General features: G+C 40.3%; 1 pseudogene; it reads right to left on the minus strand.

Annotated features, from left to right (window-relative positions):
* Positions 1-16,665: 16,665 nt before the first annotated feature.
* On the minus strand, positions 16,666-18,984 carry LOC122753765 (annotated as a pseudogene).
* Between the last annotated feature and the right edge of the window lie 524 nt (positions 18,985-19,508).

A 19,508-nucleotide genomic window follows, 5' to 3' on the forward strand; every position in this document is an offset into this window, starting at 1 on the left:
TGGAGTTGTAAACTGATTCAAATATTCTGTAGAACAATTTGGAACTATGGACAAAGGTTTATAAAATCATGCATACTCTTTGATCTAGTAATACCTGACTACTAGGTCAGTATCCAAAAAGAGATAAAAAAACAAAACATTAAAGGACCTATATGGATAAAAAATATTTATGACAGCCCTTTTCTGGTGCAAAGAATTCAAAATTGAGGAAATGCCCATCAATTAGGGAATGGCTGAACAAATTTTGGGATGAGATTATGATGGAACACTATTGTACTATAAGAAATGATAAACGGAATGCTCTCAGAAAAACCTGGAAAGACTTACACAGGCTGATGCAAAGTGAAATGTACTCTATACAAAGTAGCAGCAATATGGTAAGATGATTCACTTTGAATGGCTTAGCTATTCTCAGCAATACAATTATCCAAGACAACTCTGAAGGACTTATGCAAAATGTGATCCATCTCCAGAGAAAGAACTGATGGAGTCTGAATACAGATTGAAGCATACTTTTTTATTGCTCAGAGCCTTTTAATTTTTTTCACATTGATTTTTTAAAACTTTGTGTTCCAAATTATCTTTCTCCCTCCCTCCTCACCCCTCCCTAAGAAATCAAGCAATTCAATATAAGTTATGTGGAAATTTATTTTGATTTGGGGACCCTACCTTTAGACTGAGATTAGAAAGCCATAGACCCTCAGGGTCTCTTCTGTGTGGGAGGTGCTGGTGCCCCTCCCCCTCTGCTTCAGCTGAGCCGAAAAGCCCTGTGGGCTGTACAAGATGCCAGGTCAGACAGCTGGGGGGAGGGAGTGCTAGCTCCCTCCACCCTGAGCGGAGAGATCCGGGGCTTGTCCAGGCCAGGGCTCTGGCATAGCCTGTGCTGAGGCACGTGATGCTCAAGCGTGCCCCCAGCCCCAGCCGCAGCCCTGGCTGGTGGATTAGCTTGGTGTGTGGGTACAAAAAGCCCTGAGATTTGAGTGGAGAAAAGGAAAATATATAGAGACCTGGGAGTTAGCAAGAAAAAAAGGCAACAGACGAGAGACGGGGGGCTACGAGGATACAGGAGAAGGCTAAAGGACTAGGAGCAGAGAAAAGAGAGACTGAAGGGCAGACTGGTGGAGCAGACAGACAGAAGGTCAGTGAGAGAGAAACACAGGAGTTCAGCGGTGGCAGTAAGGAGAGGAAAGTTAGAAGCAGGGGGATTTACAAAGTGAAAGGGGCTCAGAGTTAGAATAAAGGACCGGAGTGCCCTAAGGCAAGAGGTGGCTAAGGAATGCAGTCAGGTTGTACATTTTATTTCCCTGTATTCTTAACTTTAAATAGTATCTCATAAATAAACTCTGCTTTGAATATTTAGTTAAGAGTCTTCTTAATCTTTTGCTTATCAATTTTAGGAGTGGAGCAGTGTGGTGGAACTTTATAAACAGCCCACATTATATTAATAGTAGTCAGATAGTAAGATAGCCATTGAATCAAAAGTCCCCAGATTAGTCCTCCAGTCAGTTTAACCCCAAATTGGGCTAGTCATTCAAAATATTTTCACATTTTAATGGCGACTGTGGCAGGACCTTATGGCCCAATTATAATTTCTCTAAGCTTATAATTTTTCATATAATCATAATTTTTCATGTAAGTAGTTATTATAATTTTCCATGTTAGTTATAGTTAATAATTAATTTTTTTACAATAGTTATATATGTGCAGTCATGCAAAACATCTTCACATTAGTCAGGTTGTGAAAGAAAACAGAATAACTTTAGAAAGAGGAACTAAGAAAATAAAATTATGCTTCAATTTGTATTCAGATACCATCAATTCTTTCTCTGTTGATGGTTTACATTTTTCATATATCCTTCTGATAGCATCCTGTTCATCATTTTTTTCACAATTACTATTACTAACTGTATTACTCTCCATCCTATTACCTCCCCTTGATATTTACTCTATTTTTAATCTTCTTTCACCCTATCCCTCCTCAAAAGTGTTTTGCTTTTTACTTCCCACTCTCCCAATCTGCCCTCCCTTCATTCTCCTCTCTCCCCTTCCCTTTTCCCCTTCCCCTCCCACTTTCCCTCAGGGCATAATATATTACTATACCCACTTGAATGTGTATGTTATTCTCTCTTTGAGCCAAGTTTGATGAGAATAAGTCTCACTTACTCCCCCCTCCTTCCCTGTCTTCCCCTCCACTACATAAGCTTTTTCTTGTTTCTTTTATATGAGCTACTTTACTCCATTCCACCTCTCCCTTTCCCTTCCGTCCAGTGCATTATTCTTACCCCTTAACTGTATTTTAAAGATATCTTCATGGCTCAGCTAGGTGACACAGTGGACAAAGTACCAGCCCTGGACTCAGGTGGCCCCAAGCCCAAATCTGGCCCCAGACATAAGCCACTCCACCCTACCTGCTCCACAAAAAAACAAGGCTAAGCAAAAAAAATAAATGCTTTACAAATATCATCTCTTCATATTCAATTCACACCTGTGCCCTCTGTCTAAGTATATTACTTTCAGCGGCCCTAACATTGAGAAAGTTATGAGTTAGAAGTATTATCTTCCCATGTAGGAATGTAAACAGCTTAACCTTTTAATATCCCTCATGATTTCTTTCTCCTATTTACCTTCTTATGCTTCTCTAGGGTCTTGTATTTGAAAGTCAAATTTTCTATTCAGTTCAGGTCTTTTCATCACAAATGCCTGGAAGTTCTCTTTTTCATTGAAGTCCCAAGTTTTCCCCTGAAAAATTATAATCAGTTTTGCTGGGAAGGTGATTTTCGGTTGTAATCCCAGTTCCTTTGTCCTCTAGAATATCATATTCCATTCCTTTCAGTCATTTAATGTAGAAGCTGCTAGATCTTGTGTTATCCTGACTAGCTCCACAGTATTATAATTCCTTTTTTCTAGCTTCTTACAATATTTTCTCCTTGACCTGGGATCTCTGGAATTTGGCTATAATATTCCTGGATGTTTTCCTTTTGGAATCTCTTTCTGCAGGTGATCAGTGGATTCTTTCAATTTATATTTTACCTACTTCTTCTAGAATATCAGGGAAATTTTCCCTGACAATTTCTTGGAGGGTGATGTCTAAGCTCTTTTTTGGTCATGATTTTCAGGTAGTCCAATGATTTTCAAATTATTTCTCCTGGATCTATTTTCCAGATCAGCTGTTTTTCTAAGGAGATGTTTCATATTGCCCTCTATTTTTTAATCATTTGGATTTGCTTTTTTGCATCTTGATTTCTCATAAAGTCATTAGTTTCTATTTGCTCTATCCAATTCTTAAGCAATGTTTTTCTTTAGAGAACTTCTGTGCCTTCTTTTCCATTTGGCCAATTTGGCTTTTCAAGCTGTTTATGTTATTTTGTTCATGACCCTCCTGCATCACTGTCATTTGTCTTTCCATTTTTTCCTCTACCTCTCTTACTTTATCTTCAAAGTCCTTTTTGAGCACTTCCATGGCCTGAAACCAATTCATATTTTTCTTGGAAGCTTTGGATATAGGAGTTTTGACTTTATTATCTTCTTCTGAGGGCATACTTTGATCTACCTTGACACTAAAGAAACTTTTGATGGTCTGCTGCTTTCTCTGCCTGCTCATCTTGCCTGCTTATTTTTTGGCTTTTAACTCCTTCTTACTGTGGAACACTGTTCCCAGGATGTACTGTCTCAAGCTACAGGGGGTCCCAGGTGGTACAATTTAGGCTTATTCTCAGCTCACCTGGCCTAGGCTGCTTGCTCTTTAACCCAGAAGCAGAAATCTGATTGAAATTTGATTCTCTATGATTGAAAGCTTGGTATGCCTGTGCCCCTCACCTACTGGGCTTCTGCCATTCAGGTCAGATTCCTGGACAACATGCTCTGCCTCTGCTCCTGCAGAGACCCCCCACTATTTCCCACAGGGGAACTGCTGGACCCCCTCAACAGTCTGTGAGCTGAGTTTTAGAAGAAGCTGCTGACGCTAAAGATTATGATGGTCTGGAGGTGCAGCCTGCCTGGGGCTGGACCTGCGCCATGTGCTGAGCTCCTCTCTCACCCCATACAGCAGATGATCCCTGCTGCCTATTTAAGCCATCTTTGGCTTGAAAATAGTCTCTGTTCTTTTGTGGGTTTTGCTCCTCCAGGAGTTATAGCATTTTTTTTTTTTGGAGGTATATGGATGGATTTGTCAGGAGCTCAGAGAGTCACAGCCTTTCCTCCATCATCTTGGCTCCTGAAGCATAATTTTTCTTTTTGTAGGGCAATGAAGGTTAAGTGACTTGCCCAGGGTCACACAGTTAGTAAGTGTCAAGTGTCCGAGGCTGGATTTGAACTCAGGTCCTCCTGAATTCAGGGCCAGTACTTTATCTGCTGCATCACCTAGCTGCCCCCTGAAGCAGAATTTTTTGAAGATTCTTTTTCTTAAGTTTTTTTTTGTCTATTTTCTTTCACAACCTGACTAATATAGAAATGTTTTGCATGACTACACATGTATAACTTATATTGAGTAGCTTGTGTTCATAAGGAGAGGTTGGAAGGGAGGAAGGAAGAGAATTTGGACCACAAAATTTTAAAAATGGATGTGAAATTTTTTTACATATAATTGGGGAAAAATAAAATTCTGAATAAATTTTTAAAAATAAATACACATATTGTGGAGGTTTTCTTTGAAGCCAGTTGCTTGGAGGATGATTATTGAGGTCCATTATGCCAATATGAGGGTCACCAGAGTTGAACAGTGGGGAAACACAAAGATGTAACTAGGGTGGGGAAATTGAGACTTTTCCTATGGTGCTGAACTTAAAGGGTATTGTGAGAGCCAAAATTTGATATACGGAGTGTTATTTGGGTGACTCGCCTTAATATTGGGGTCCTGGAAATATGAGGGACCTTTTAAGTTTAACCCTCCCCTCTGAACTGCCCTTTTTAGATATTTCTCCCAGGCCAATAAGAAAGGAGCCTCTAAGCTTTACTTCACAAAAGGATCAGATTTTATTACTTGGGAATTAATTAAACAACTAAGGTGAAACTAATAAAAATCAAAGATAAGAAAATAGGAAAATAGAAATACAGATAGATATTCTTAACTCTAAGCTTAACCTATTCACTGCCCAGACTGTTCCCAATTAAGCTAGTTCAAAGGAATTTAGGATTTTCCGTAATTAACTCACCAACCCCCAGGACAGTCTACAGTTGCTTGCCAGAACAGCAGTCGCCCGAGACAGAGCATGAATACATGCTTCCGGAACAGCAGTTGCCTGAGACAGAGCATGAACACGCGCCACCAGCACAACAGCCCAGAAGGAAAAGGGACCCAGTTCCAGAAGATGCCTAGCATTCTGGAAGCAGCCTGCCTCCCTTCATGGAGTGTTCAATCTCTCCTCCCCCAAAAGGGGAGGTCCTTCAAAAGCTGCCTTTCTGAGCTCAGTAGCATAGGTAACCTCGTGGTGGGCCAGGTGTGGCCCCTCCCAAATGAGTTAGCTAAAAATGGGAATATTAATCTTTACCACAAATAATTTTTACCACAGTACCAAATATAGAAGGCACTGGCAATACTTGTAAAAGTTTCAAGAGTGTAGAAATAAGAGAGGTTAGTACTAAGTTAGTAAAAATTGGCTAAATTTGTGTTCAACAAGTTGAGGTGATCTCTCTTACCTTGCTCTAAGCTGGTGTGAACATTTCCTTCCACTTCCTTCCCTGCTCATTTCCAACCTGGTGTCCCCATCTCCCACTCACAAGATGGTATCCTGCTTACATTAAATGAAGAGGAAATTTTGTACACCTTGTCGTGGATATATTTGGTGGAGGGTCTAGTTCCTTACCCCAAGTGAAAAAGTTCCTAGTTAGAGTTCCAGGATAAATCCATTAGCTTTCTTCATTCATTAAAAGACTTTTTTTAGTAAGAGATCCATGCATTCTGTAGTCCCCTTGGGGCTCTCAAAGTATATGAGTCATGTCTGCTGCTCTTGTGTCTATTTTAATAACAATACCACTCAACATTTCCATATTACTTCATGTTTTTCTGAGCACTTTCTCTTCCATTATCTCATTTGAGGTTATTATTCTCATTTGACAGATCCAGAAACTCATCCCAGAAAGGTGATTTGTCCAGAGTCACAAAGGTAGTAAATGTTGCACAGTGAGAATTTGAACCCAGATCCAATATTTGAATCCAAATCCAGTACACTCCACTGCACCAGATTTCAGTGAAAATTTGAGATACCCTAAGAATTCAGCTGGTATGGATATATCTGTGTGTATGTTCATGTGTGTATGTGTGTTGTATACATGTGTATTGTGTATATTTGTATTGTGATGTATATGTGTATTGTGTTGGATGTGTACATGTATATATGTGTGTTGTACATGTGTATATGTGTGTACATATGGCATGGAAAGGCAGGAGGTAGACGGGGAAAGACCCAGGGATCCTTAGGCTATGTATGTCCATCTGAGGACACTACTGGGAGCCTATAAGCTGTAGGGGCAGGACAGATGGTAAAGCCTGGTGCTTCTTCCAGAATCTCACCAGAATGAAATGTTCCCATCCATGCATCCATTTCCAATCTCCTCCAAATCCTGTGAGCAGTCAAGAAACCCAAATCAGGGAAGAAGTGAAGTGGGATGCTTGAAAAGGCTTATATTTCAGCAGAGGTCCATTTGCCTCCCTGTAGAATAACATTTTGTCTCGTATGGTAGGATAGTCTTAGTTGGAAGCTTTTGTCTTTAGCTTCTGAAAATATCACATCCTTAGATTTGTGTCTCCTTTAGGGTAGCTGCTGCAAAGTCTCACCAAGAGCCTGATTGTAGGTTCTTAGTACCTGAATCTCTTTTTTTCTCCCTGATGGTTTGGAATATTTTTTCTTTGACGTGGAATCTCTGGATTTTGGTGGTCATTCCTGGGAGTTTTCATTTGAATTTGTTTGTTTGTTCGTTTTTAGGAGTTAACCAGTGATGTCTGTATATTTTCACTGTGCACTTTGGTTCTAACAGGTCCAGGCAATTTTCTTTTATAATTTCTTGAAAGTTGATACCCTGGGTTTTGTTGTTGTTGTTGTTCACTCAAGGGTTTTACTGATCCCTATATTCCTTAAATTATCTCTCTTTGACCTGTTTTCTAGGTCATATTTTTCCCAAAGGTAGATATTTTGTTTGGATATTTCTCTTTGTATCATGGGTATGGGTTATCAACCAATGAGCAGGTATTTGTTAAGTGTATGTTCAGCTAGATGGCATGGTAGCTAGATTGTTGGACTTAGAGTTAGGAAGGCCTCAGTTTGGATCCAGGCTCAGACACTCACCCATTAGCTATGTGACAACAGGTAGATCACTTACAGGTTATGAACTTTTAATTTCCTGTAGCATGGGGATAACGATAGCACTAACTTCAGAGGGCTGTTGTGAAGATTCAATAAGATAATAGGTATAAAGTACATTGCAAATGTTAAAACTCTGCACAGATGTTAGCTTTGTTGTTCTGGTAACTATTATTATTACCCTACTATATGCCAGGTGTCCTACTAGGTGCTGGAGATATAGATAAGAAATTAAATGGTCCCTATCCTCAGAGCTAACATTTTTACAGGAGGAGATAACATATGCAACAGGGGATAGAATGCTAGGCTTAGAGTCAGGAAGACCTCAGTTCAAATTCAGCTTCATTCATTTACTAGCTGTATGACCCTGGGCAAGTCACTTAACCCTGTTGCCTCAGTTTCCTCATCTGTAAAATTAGTTGGAGAAGGAAATGACAGACTGATCCAGTATCTTTGCCAAGAAAACCCCAAATGGGGTCAAGAAGAGTCAGACATAACTGAAACAACATATTCAAGATGTAAACTAAGGTGAGAAATACACAAATCTTACCATGATCAAGGTCTCTCATTCTCAATATTAATGATTAAAGCAAAAGTAGACTTTGGATTGAAGGGAGATGTTCTGCCTTGCTTTCCTTAGCTGTTGTTTTGGGGGGGGGGAGGAACTCACCTAACTGTCAGGTGTCCTCCCTGGGCAGCTGATTTAATGTTCACACAGGGTAGGTTTTTGCACCCAGTCAACCATATCCTTTATGGAGCTGCTTCCAAACCACACCTATAAGAAGCGGGGAGGGTCGGGTCAGTTTTATAAGAAGCCACCTGTATAACAAGGTTGTTTTTATTTTTTTAAGGATATGAAGGAACTGCATTCAGGAGAGAAGGGAACCAATATTCACAATTGGCCTTTCCTCTATCCTTCAATAACAATGGCAGTAGATCACATCCAAAAGTGTTTTAAGGATGATAAAGTTCTTTCCTCCTAACAGCCCTCATTGGTAGGCACTGCAAGAGCTATTATCCTCATTCTATAGATTAGGACCCTGAAACTGAGAGACTACATACCTTTTTCCGTGGTCAAAAAGGCAATTGGTGTTGAAGCCACAATTAGAACCCAGATCTCCTGATTCTGGGTTGTACATAACAGTGGCCAGACGAGCTCTGAAACCCAGAAGGATCTGGGACAGATGGAAAGTGGACACTGAGGAAGGGAAGGAGTCAGGATCAGATATAGAGGCATAGAGATATACACCTATGTGTATGTATATGTGTATGCATACACATAAATATACATGTGTAACTATACATGTGTACACATGTATGTATATGTGTATGTGTGTATAAAGAGAACAAGCAAAAGAGTGAAGGAACAAGGGAGACACATACACACACACACACAGAAAGAGAGAGAGAGAGAGAGAGAGAGAGAGACTGAGAGAGAGACTGAGAGAGAGAGAGACTGAGAGAGAGAGAATAAGTCTTGATTTCCCTGAGGGAAATTGATTCCTGACCAGAAGGAAGTCAGAGAAAGGGACATAAGATTATTCACTCTGTTATCCTCTGAGAGGGGGATAACAGATTAGACATATCTATCTAGTACTCTAAATATTTTTGTTTTAGGGGTACAATTTGGGGGTAAGAAGCTGAAAAAGCCACAGTCTTTTGGTTACCCTGATTACTATTCCTTAAAGGGAAAGGAGAAGGGGCAGCTAGATGGCACAGTGGATAGAGCACCAGCCCTGGAGTCAGGAGTACCTGAGTTCAAATCCGCCTCAGACACTTAACACTTACTAGCTGTGTGACCCTGGGCAAGTCACTTAACCCCAGTTGCCTCACTAAAAAAAAAAAAAAAAAAAGGGAAAGGAGAAGTTAACCTCATTCTTCTAGGCTTGATTCCTTCTCAACAAATTCTAGTGAGGAAAATTAATGCTGGATAGTATTTATTACCAATATTTCTTTTAAAATTTTTTTATTATTACCAATATTTCTATGTGAATTCATCCATTTCCTTAGACTTCAACCTCTAAAGGCCAGGCAGCTTTTCTGAAGGGCATCTGCTCATTAACTAGCTTGGTGGGGGTTGAGGGGAGTAGGGCTTGCCTCTTTTTATCCCATGAACAGAAGCCAGGTTGAGATAAGGCCCTCCACAAGAGATGTTCTTGCTGCTCTGTCCTCCAGTAATGAAGTAATAGGTATGAGTTGAAAACTCTTAACTCACCTTTTCATTAAGATTTCCAACAACAGGGGGCAGCTAGGTGGCACAGTGGATAGAGCCCTGGCCTTGGATTCAGGAGGACCGGAGTTCAAATTTGGCCTCGGACATTTGAAACTTACTAACTGTGTGACTCTGGGCAGGTCACTTAACCCTCATTGCCCCATCCCCCCACCAAAAAAAAGATTTCCAACAACAACAACAAAAGATGTTTACCAGTCAGGGTTTCCAGGGAGGTACAAATGATGTACTGTCAGGCCAATCAGAAGGAAGACACACCTAGGTATAAAAGATACTGTCAGCCCTATTCTGGGTCTATTGACAAAAGTGAAGACTAAACAATAAGATCCCTTTATTACAAAGCTGCATGTCCCCGATAATAAAGGATATCTCCCTTGAAAAATTGCCCGAGTCTGCCTTTGTTAAATTCCTAAGGCTAAACTAAGTAGTTACACAAAAGATCACCACAAATAGTGAACAATGAGTAAATCCATTCATCCAAATAGTTAGCAAACAGAAATCAGAGAACTTCTACAGATTAGAATATACCAGAAAATAAACAAGAGTGGATGAATTCTTTATATGGGAGTGATTCTTCCCAAAAGGGAAATGATTTCAAGTCTTTAAGAAAGCAAAGTACAAATCATGGACATGTTGGAGTACCAACTCTTCTACTTCCTGTCTGCTATTTCCCAAGGTCTCTTTCCAAAGAGAGTCTAGAACCATGTGTGAGTGTGTGTGTGTGTGTGTGTGTGTGTGTGTGTGGTGTGTTTCAAAGCAGAAACTGAGAATATCTCTCTTCTCCAAATACAAAATCTGGTATGTAGCAAGTCATCTTTCTTTCCACCACTTAAAAGAATCTTATGCAAAATGTTCCAGGCTTAAAACACAAGTTATACATGAAATATGAGAGTTAGAAAGAAATCATCTGGTCCAACCCTACCAAAACCATTGACTTTTTTCTACCTGAGTGATTCTTCCATATTTAGGAAGACTAGGGGAGAGCGGGAGGGGACCACTGCCTTCCTGGCCCAGAACTATTTTATTGACTCAGAACTGGAAGCATCAGAAGTGCCAGTAAATGTTTAACAACTGGCTCTCTAAGGGTAAAAAAATGTGAGCATTATTAACCTTTTCTCCCTCTTATTAACCTTTTCTCTTAAAGTGTAGACAATCAACAAAGCAAACCAAACACTGATTTGTAGAGTTTACAGATTTCTGAAGTATGAATACTCACATTGAAAAGTTAACAGTATAACAGTGTAACTATACATGTGTACACATGTATGTATATGTGTATGTGTGTATAAAGAGAACAAGCAAGAGTGAAGGAACAAGGGAGACACATACACACACATGTGTTTGTCATCAACAAACTTCCCTGACCTCTAAAATTCCCTTTAGCCAAAGCTAACTCCTCTACCTCTTGTTTGCTCCCAGGGTCAGATAAGATTCTTCCTGAGTCATGTCCCAAGGGTGGTCAAGGAGATTCCTTAGGGCTAGAAGAAACCTGGCTTCTTTCTTCCCTAGTGAAGAATTTTTCCACAAAAGAGATATTTTGCAGCTAGTATAAAGGAAACACTTCCAGGAGTTAGATGGTATAATGGATAGAGTGTGAGCCTGGAGTCAGGAAAACCTGAGTTTAAATCTGGCTCTGGATAAGTCAGTTCTCTTCTTTCTGCTTCAGTTTTCTCAACTATAAAATGAGGATAATGACAACACCTACCTCCCAGTGTTGTTGTGAGGATCAGCTAAGACAATATTTGTAAAAGTTAGCAAGGGGGCAGCTAGATGTCACAGTGGATAAAACACCAGCCCTGGATTCAGAAGAACCTGAGTTCAAATCCAGCCTCAGACACTTGACACTTACTAGATGTGTTACCCTGGGCAAGTCACTTAACCCTCATTGCCCTGTGGAAAAACAAAACAAAACAAAACAAAACAAAAAACAAAACAAAAAAAGTGCTTAGCACAGGGGGCAGCTAGGTGGTACAGTGGATAAAGCATCCTCCCTGGATTCAGGAGGACCTGAGTTCAAATCTGGCCTAAGACACCTGACATTTAGTAGCTTGGCAAGTCAGTTAACCCTCATTGCTCCACAAAAGCAAAACAAAAACAAAAACAAACAAAAAAGTGCTTAGCACAGTGCCTGGCATTTCATAAATGCATGTTTTCTCCCTACCCTCCAGGCATCACGGGGTGTCTTAGGCTAACACTGAGAGGAAATGAGTAATAAAAGGGTATGACTGAGTGAAATCAGTGATGGGATAGTATAGTGAAGGGAAATTGTCCATGCTGATCACAGGACTACAGAATCATATGCTTAGAGATAGAAAGAATCTCCTTCAACTTCCTCAATTTATAAATAAGGAGACAGACCCAGAAATGAGAAGCAATTTATCTAAGCTTGTACAGGTAGTATAACAGAATGACATGTAATTTGAACCCAGAACATACGATCAAAGATTTAGCACTACAGGGGGATTTAAAAGCTGCCAGTAGGACCCATATCTACTAGCCTTTTCCCCTTTCCTCCACAGTATGGGTCAAGCTAGTTTTCCCATAAAAGGTGGCAAAGCTGAGCCAAGGACTTGATTGTACAAGGTCCAAGCTACAGCATTAGGGTAGCCTTTCACTTTAATTACCTAAGGGAATTAAAAGCCCATCCAACCAAGCAGAACTGCTCTAATAACAGTCAACATTTCCATAATGCTTTGAGGTTTATAAATCTTTTCCCTGCAATCCCAAAGACCAGGCATTTTACTAATTGGGAAGCTGAAAGCCAAGGAAGGAAAGGAACTTGCTTCAAGTCACTTGGGTTGTGAGTTGACCCAGGTCTTTTAACCTCAGACCTAATTCTCTTTCCAATCGCCCACAGCTGCCCTTCTGCATCTTTCACACCATTTCTTCTAGGTGTGAGGCTCATGCCCCATGCATGAAAGAGTTCTCTCTCTTTAGACATTTCTTTGTCCACAAGCTGACACTGAGACTAATAACTAGTAGTGAACATTTACATAGGGCTTTGTGTGTGTGTGCTCATGCATGTGTGTGTGTGTGCGTGTATTATCTCCTTTTATCTTTATTGCAAAACATTTTACAGATGTGAGGGAACTGAGGTAGAAGTTAGGTGACTTGCCTAGAGTCACGTAGCTATTAAATGTCTTAGTAATTGGACTTTGTTGTTGTTTGGTTGTTTTCAGTTGTGTCCAACTCTTCCTGACCCCATTTGGGGTTTTCTTAGCAAATATACTGGAGCAGTTTGCCATTTCCTTGTCCAGCTCATTTTACAGATAAAGAAACTGAGGCAGAAAAGGTTAAGTGACTTCCCCAGGGTCACATAGCTAGTAAGTGTCTGAGGTTGGATTTGAACTCAGGAAGATGAGTCCTGACTCCAGGTCTGGCACTTTGTCCACCTAGCTGCTGTAATTGAACATAGGTCTTCCTTATCCAAGTGGTCTTGCTACTATGTTGCTCAGCCAGCACTATTACAAAGCTGTTGGTAGGTCTACCTGTGGGTGGGTCTCCCCACCCTAATCTATCCTTCCTTCAGCCACTAAAGTGATTTTCCTAAAGTACAAGTCTGATCATGTCACCCCACTTCCAAACAAATACACCCCAATAAACTCCAGAGGTTCCTATTGGTTCCAGGATCAAATATAAAATGCTGTTTGACATTCAGAGCCCTTCCTAACCTAACCCCTTCTACCTTTCCAGTCTTCTTGTACCTTACTCCCCAATACATACTCTTTGATCCAGAGAAACTAGTCTCTCTGATGTTTCATGAACAAGGCTGCCCATCTCTCAGTTCTGGGCATTTTCTCTAGCTGCCCCCATGCCTGAAATACCCTTCCTTCTCAACTCAATCTACTGACTTCCCTGACTACCTTTAAGACCCAACTAAAATCCCACTTATTGTAGGAATCCTTTCCCAATCTCTCTTAATTATAGTGCCTTCCTTCTTATTTCCTTTTTATCCTGTATAAAACTTGTTTTGTATATATTTATTTGCATATTGTTTTCCCCCACCCCCCCTTACATTGTAAGCTCCTTAAGGGCAGGGACACTTTTACTTCTTTTTGTACCCCCAGTGCTTAGCATACTGCCTAACACATAGTAAGCAATTAATAAATGTCTATGGATTGATTAATTGATCTCCTAAGTCATGAAACAATGTCTTGCCCTTTTTTAAATCACTGTGAGAGATTGTACCTCCTAAGGGTAACTTGAGGGTTGCTTTAAAAAACTCTCTAAGTATCCCATTCTACCATCTTCCCCAACCCTAATTCCCTTCCTACCATTAAAGTCCATTTACATTAAAGCTTTACGTCTCCAGAATCCTCTGCATAAATGCAGATCTATACCTGAGAAGAATAGAATACTGATCCACTAACAATTTAGCACATATGAGTATGTCAAATTGACTGGCTCTGAGCATGATACCTTGCAATAGAATTTTCACATGGGGGAATTCTAAAGTTAAAAAAAAGCATGTATATTGTTCATTTGACTCTCAGCTGGTCTTGGTATCACACCTATGGTCCCTGCTGCTGACAAAGCCAAGACTGGTGGATCCCTTGAGTCTGGGAAGTCTGAGCTGCAGTGGGATTAAAGTCAATGAGCACCAAGTCTGTCTTGTCATCTCAGCCATTGGAATGTGAGCTTCTTGAGAGCAGGGACCTTGTTTTTGCCTTTCTTGGTACCTGGCATTATAGTAAATATTTAATAAATACTTTTTGACTGACTGTATCTTGAATTCCCCACATATTTGTTAAAATGAGAAGGGACCTTTAAAATCATCTTTTCCCACTATCATTTTACAGTAGAGAAAATTGAGTCACAGAAAAGTGAAATGTCTTACCCAAAATCACATTGCAAATCAGTGTCCGTGGTAGGGTTAGAATCCACTGCCCTTGAGTCTGGCATTCTTTTGTCTAAACTGGGTATGTAGAGGTTAGAAAGAATGGGTTGGTAAACACACAGGTCCCAAGTTGGAATTAATCTTTGTCTTCAGTTTTTTTTTAATTTTTTCCTTTCTGCAGCTTGAGTTCTTTCAGATTTAACGTGAATGAGACAGAGAAGGAAGATAAGGCTTGTGGGCTTTGGTTTTTCCCATCTCATTGTCAAAAACATTCTCTCTTCCCTTGTTTCTGGGTCACAGGCATTGAAAGAGTTGCAGGATTTTCCATTTGTCCCAGCTTGTCAAAGGAGACGGAGAATCAGGGTAGGACCTGGACCCCTGTAATGAAGCATGTTTATAACATTGCTTGGATGCTTGTGGTGGGGCTCAGGAAAGGCGTCAGCCATGGCTCTGCTGGAGGACTGAGGGGGTGGGTGGTTGAATGTGGCCTTTCCTTCTCTGCAGAGAAATGCATGGGTAGCTTTTGGGGGTCAGAAGGAGACTATCAGCACCAAGTCATGGGTGGCTAGTGTGCAAGGCAGAGCAGAGGCATCCTGAAGAGAACAGGATCACTAAAACTAAAAGGTATCTCAAAGGTCAACAAGTCCTTTCTTTTAACCCATGAAGAATTAAGGCTGAGAGACATTAAGTGACTTTCCTAAGGTAATACAGCTAGTAAGAGTCGTAGGCGGGATTTGAACCCAAGTTCTCCAGCTCCATATTAGAATTTTTTTCCTCTGAACTCATAGGACCAGGAGCTAAGCCACAAGAGACAGAGCATGGAGGGACCATGCTTCCCATGAAAGCTAAGGAAAAACCCAAGGTCATAGTTAGGGGTCTCAGACTGAACTAGCAGATTGACAGAAGATAGACATGCAAGAGAAGGACAAATGAGTGGATGGGTAGAATGAAGTAAAGATTTCCTCACTCGGTGCCAATCCAGTGGTGGCAGCAGTAGTGGTAATCTCTCTATGCAGACATACTTTTGCTTTCACTTGGAGGGTTTTTAAAAATTGTTTTGTCATTGTTTGTTGTTGTTATTGTTGTTTTTAGTTCTTTTGGTGAGTGGAGGCCATGGAGTGTCAAACCAAGGGGCAGGAGCAGAGAGAGAGAGAGAGCACAGTACTGTAAAGTAAAATTAACATAGGGATTTTTTTAATGTACATTTCTTCCAGAATCCTTTAATCAAAATCAAATTTGCACATGCAAATTTATGAAAATCAAGAAACTGTTGCTGAATAGAAAAATTTATGCTTCTAATACTTCTTGTCTTGAAGGTGACTAACTCAAATCTAAGGCCCTGAGGAGGTAGGATTTTCATTTTTGAAAGAACAAGTAGGGGCAGTGGATAAAGCACCAGCCCTGGATTCAGGAGGACCTCAGTATAAATCTGGCCTCGAACACTTGACACTAGCTGTGTGACCCTGGGCAAGTCACTTAACCCTCATTACCCCGGGGGGAAAAAAAACAAGTAGGAAACATCTTAGTTACTTTGGCCAAAATGGAGTTATCATATTATGAAACTTTCTGAATTTACCTAGGCTGATCCTAAAATGACAACTATATGTAGCCTGCACCATTTCCCCTGAGTTCCCTCCCCCAACTTGCATTTGCACTGGATGATTGGGTTGACAGAAGAGCAACAGGTTCTAGAGGTGAGTGACTATTCCTAACACTATAGTGTGCATAAGCCCCTACCAGCATGTTTCTCATAAACAAACAATAAGCAGACTCAGTTAGCTTTCCCCCCAATATTTCACTACATATATTTCTTTTTATGCAGTCTAAGCTGAGAATCCCACGTAAATGGGTCACTGTGAAAAGCAGCAATTGAAATTTTCTCCAATCAAAATAAGAAACAAAGCACTATGATCTTACTTCTATTAACTTTTGAAGGTTTTGCAGCAGTTAAAATATTTTTCCTTCTATGTATGAAGGTTTTAAAAAGTCTTTTTTTCCCCATAAAATACAATGGTGACCAATTTCACCATTGAGTGAAAGTAAAAACTGCAATATTTTTAAATTAGTCCAAAGTGGCATTTAGGAATTTAGTAGTTTGTTGCTGGACTGACACCATGACAAATCAAAGTGGAAGGTTGGGGGTTTTTGGTTTCTCTACTGTTTTCAATATCCAATGCTCATGGATCAAGTTCTGGAAATGTTCCAATCATAAGGCAGGAATCTGTTTTGTTTCCATCATGCATTTGCTCTTTGGGTTGGATGCTGGAGGGTGAAGAACATTTTGCTGGACCCTGGTCCATTACCTAGTAGTCATCAACATCAAAAAATTCATCATCTCCCTCTTGGTATTCCATTCCTTGGAAATCTACTAGGTAAGGCAAGATACCTCCAATTCCACCAAATCCTTTCACAAACTGGGACCCTTCCTGTGGTTTGTCTGTAATGATTTCCAATATTGCTCCAAATTTTTCATAGTTGTTAGCAAACCATTCCAGTAGTGGCATACTCTAAAAGCTCTTGTTTCTGTCCTGTCTCTTTGTCTGTAAAGTGAGATTTATCCATCTCTTGCTCTGGAGTCAAATACAGAATATTTTCTTCTGTGCCTTGGCAATGAAGAACATATCTCATTATATCTAGATTTTTATAGACTATCAGGATGTCTACAGCTCCTATTTCCAAAGCCTTTAGTGTGTCTTCAAATCCAAAACAGTACTTCCCAGTGTCTTGACTAATTTACTCAAAGTATCATCCTATTAATTTCTTCTCTTGAATGAATTTCACTTTGGAGAGGACTTCAGTAGAAAACTCAATTGTCTGAATCCATTTTTACCACCATAGGAGATATCAACTAATTTTAAAGCTTTCCATTGCAATTACTGATCAAACATGTCAGATTGACTTAGTTCAGTTTTGAAGTCAGCTGATCCAGCTAAAAGGAGACCAGACACATTCACTTTGTCCCCAGAAATAAACAGCTGCACAGCAATTTCTGCTATCTTCCTTACATGGTTGTGCTGTTTTTCCATTCATAAACGGGCAAAACACAAGGTGAACTCACCTCCCCTACCGTGTTTCTTTGGGAGACCCACAGTGAATTTGTACAGGACTTCTCTTGTGTTTCCTTGCAGAGTGCCAAAGAGTGCACCACTGCCATGTATTACAATAAAGCCAAACATGTTATCATCAGACGGAAGTGCTTTAAGAGCCTCTGGATGGAATTTGTTGTCACAGAGATACAACGATGTATTGAGTGGCTTGAAAGGTTCTAAGTCAATGTTGACTTTCTTTTCCTTTCCTTCTTCTGTCATAATTGTTCCACAGTAAGCAACCAGACCATTTGGAGGTACATTGTTATAAAGTTTAAGTCTTTGCTGTATAGCTATAGTGGCTCCCAGAATGGTAACTGTTTACATGAGATGTTACACTGGATGCAGTTCTAAACTCATCAACTAACATTTTCGCTAGCAGCAGTTCCTCCCCTGCTGCAGTAGTGGTGGCAGCAGCAGTGGCCTCAATTAGCTCTTTAAAAAGACATTTTCAGGGCAGCCAGGTGGTGCAGTGGATAAAGCACCGGCCCTGGATTCAGGAGGACCTGAGCTCAAATCCAGCCTCAGACTCTTGGCACAAACTAGCTGTGTGACCCTGGGCAAGTCACTTAACCCCCATTGTCCTACAAAAAAAAGACATTTGCTCAAATGGTTTACTAAGAAGAGCAGTTACTAAGCATTCCTCCCACCTGCCAACAGACTTGGGGTACATATTACCACAAAAAACAGAGTCTATGGGGGGCATAAAGAGTACACTTGAAATACAGTAATAGTGAATCATATGTGTTGGGAACACATATAGCTAAGGCAACTCACAACTCTGGAAATGCAAGGTCTCAATATCCTTCTCCAGAAAGACTCATAAAGTTCATAGTGATAACACAGTCACTGATGACTGATGGAAAAGAGAGGTTAGATCACTCCACTGCTTACGTGGGCATGCTTCTTGCAAAGCATAGCATCTCTGCTGGATGGGTTAATATACTTCTCTTTGGTTGGAAGTTATAGGTACCATTATCTACAGCCTCAGGAATGACTGAGTACCCCTATACTTTCATCTACAATGCTGCTATACTCTTTTAGCTTGGAGTGCTCCTTATTCTTTCATAGAAGACATAGTGCTACTTCCTCAGGGCCTTAGCAGTGAGTTTGTCACCTCCAACACAGGGAGTAATAGAAGTATAGATTTTTTCTATTCAACTACTACTTCTGTTCCAAATCTGGGTTTCCTCAACCTAACTTGTAGCGATCATCCAATATATTTCTCAAATTTCCGTTGGATCTGTGCAAATGAGTGACTGAAAGGGTCTAAGGCAATTCTTATCATGGGGATAAGCTCATTATCCTCAATGACTTTTTTATATGCAATTGAGCTAATGAATGCCTAAAGTTTCCTATCTGCGGCAAAATGCTTCACTTACACCGGAAATAACATCACCCTTATATTTCATTATCTCTATTTGTCCCTTAACTCTCAACTTTGTTGAAGTTTAAATGAAGGAAAATCTTTTACAAACCCTTTGACAATACCAGAATTTTCCACTTACTGATACAGTCTTCAAGAACCACATCCATACCACAAAAAGATGTTGGGAGATGACTTTGGTGGAAGCATCCCCTGATTATGTCAGTTAAATTAGGCATTACAGAATTTGTTTTTAATTTCCAAAAATCTAAGACTTCACTCCTTATCTAGTGGGAGTTTGGGTATTTCCCACATGTGTACTGTTCCCTTCTAGAATGTCAGTTTCAGAAGGTTATCAGGAAAAACTGATCAGCATGAAATTTGTAGGCACTTGGACAACAGGAAGGGTCTGGAATTTTCTACAAAGATCTTCTGATCAGATTCTGAGCTTGCTGATTTGTGTGGTTTGGGGTGTGTGTGTGTGTGTGTGTGTGTGTGTGTGTGTGTGTGTGTGTGTGTGTGTGTGTGTGCGTGCGTGCTTGCTTTGAACTGGAAAACTGCAGCCAGGGAATTGGGGAATGCTTCAGAAAGGAATTGTGGTTAAAGAATAAGGAGAGTAGGTGAGTTTCAATGGGTTGGATATGGATGAGAACACTGGGAACTTGGTTTTCTTCCTCCCTGTTTTCTAAGAGTG

Source organism: Dromiciops gliroides, chromosome 1, assembly GCF_019393635.1.
Source record: "Dromiciops gliroides isolate mDroGli1 chromosome 1, mDroGli1.pri, whole genome shotgun sequence".
Lineage (NCBI taxonomy): Eukaryota > Metazoa > Chordata > Mammalia > Microbiotheria > Microbiotheriidae > Dromiciops > Dromiciops gliroides.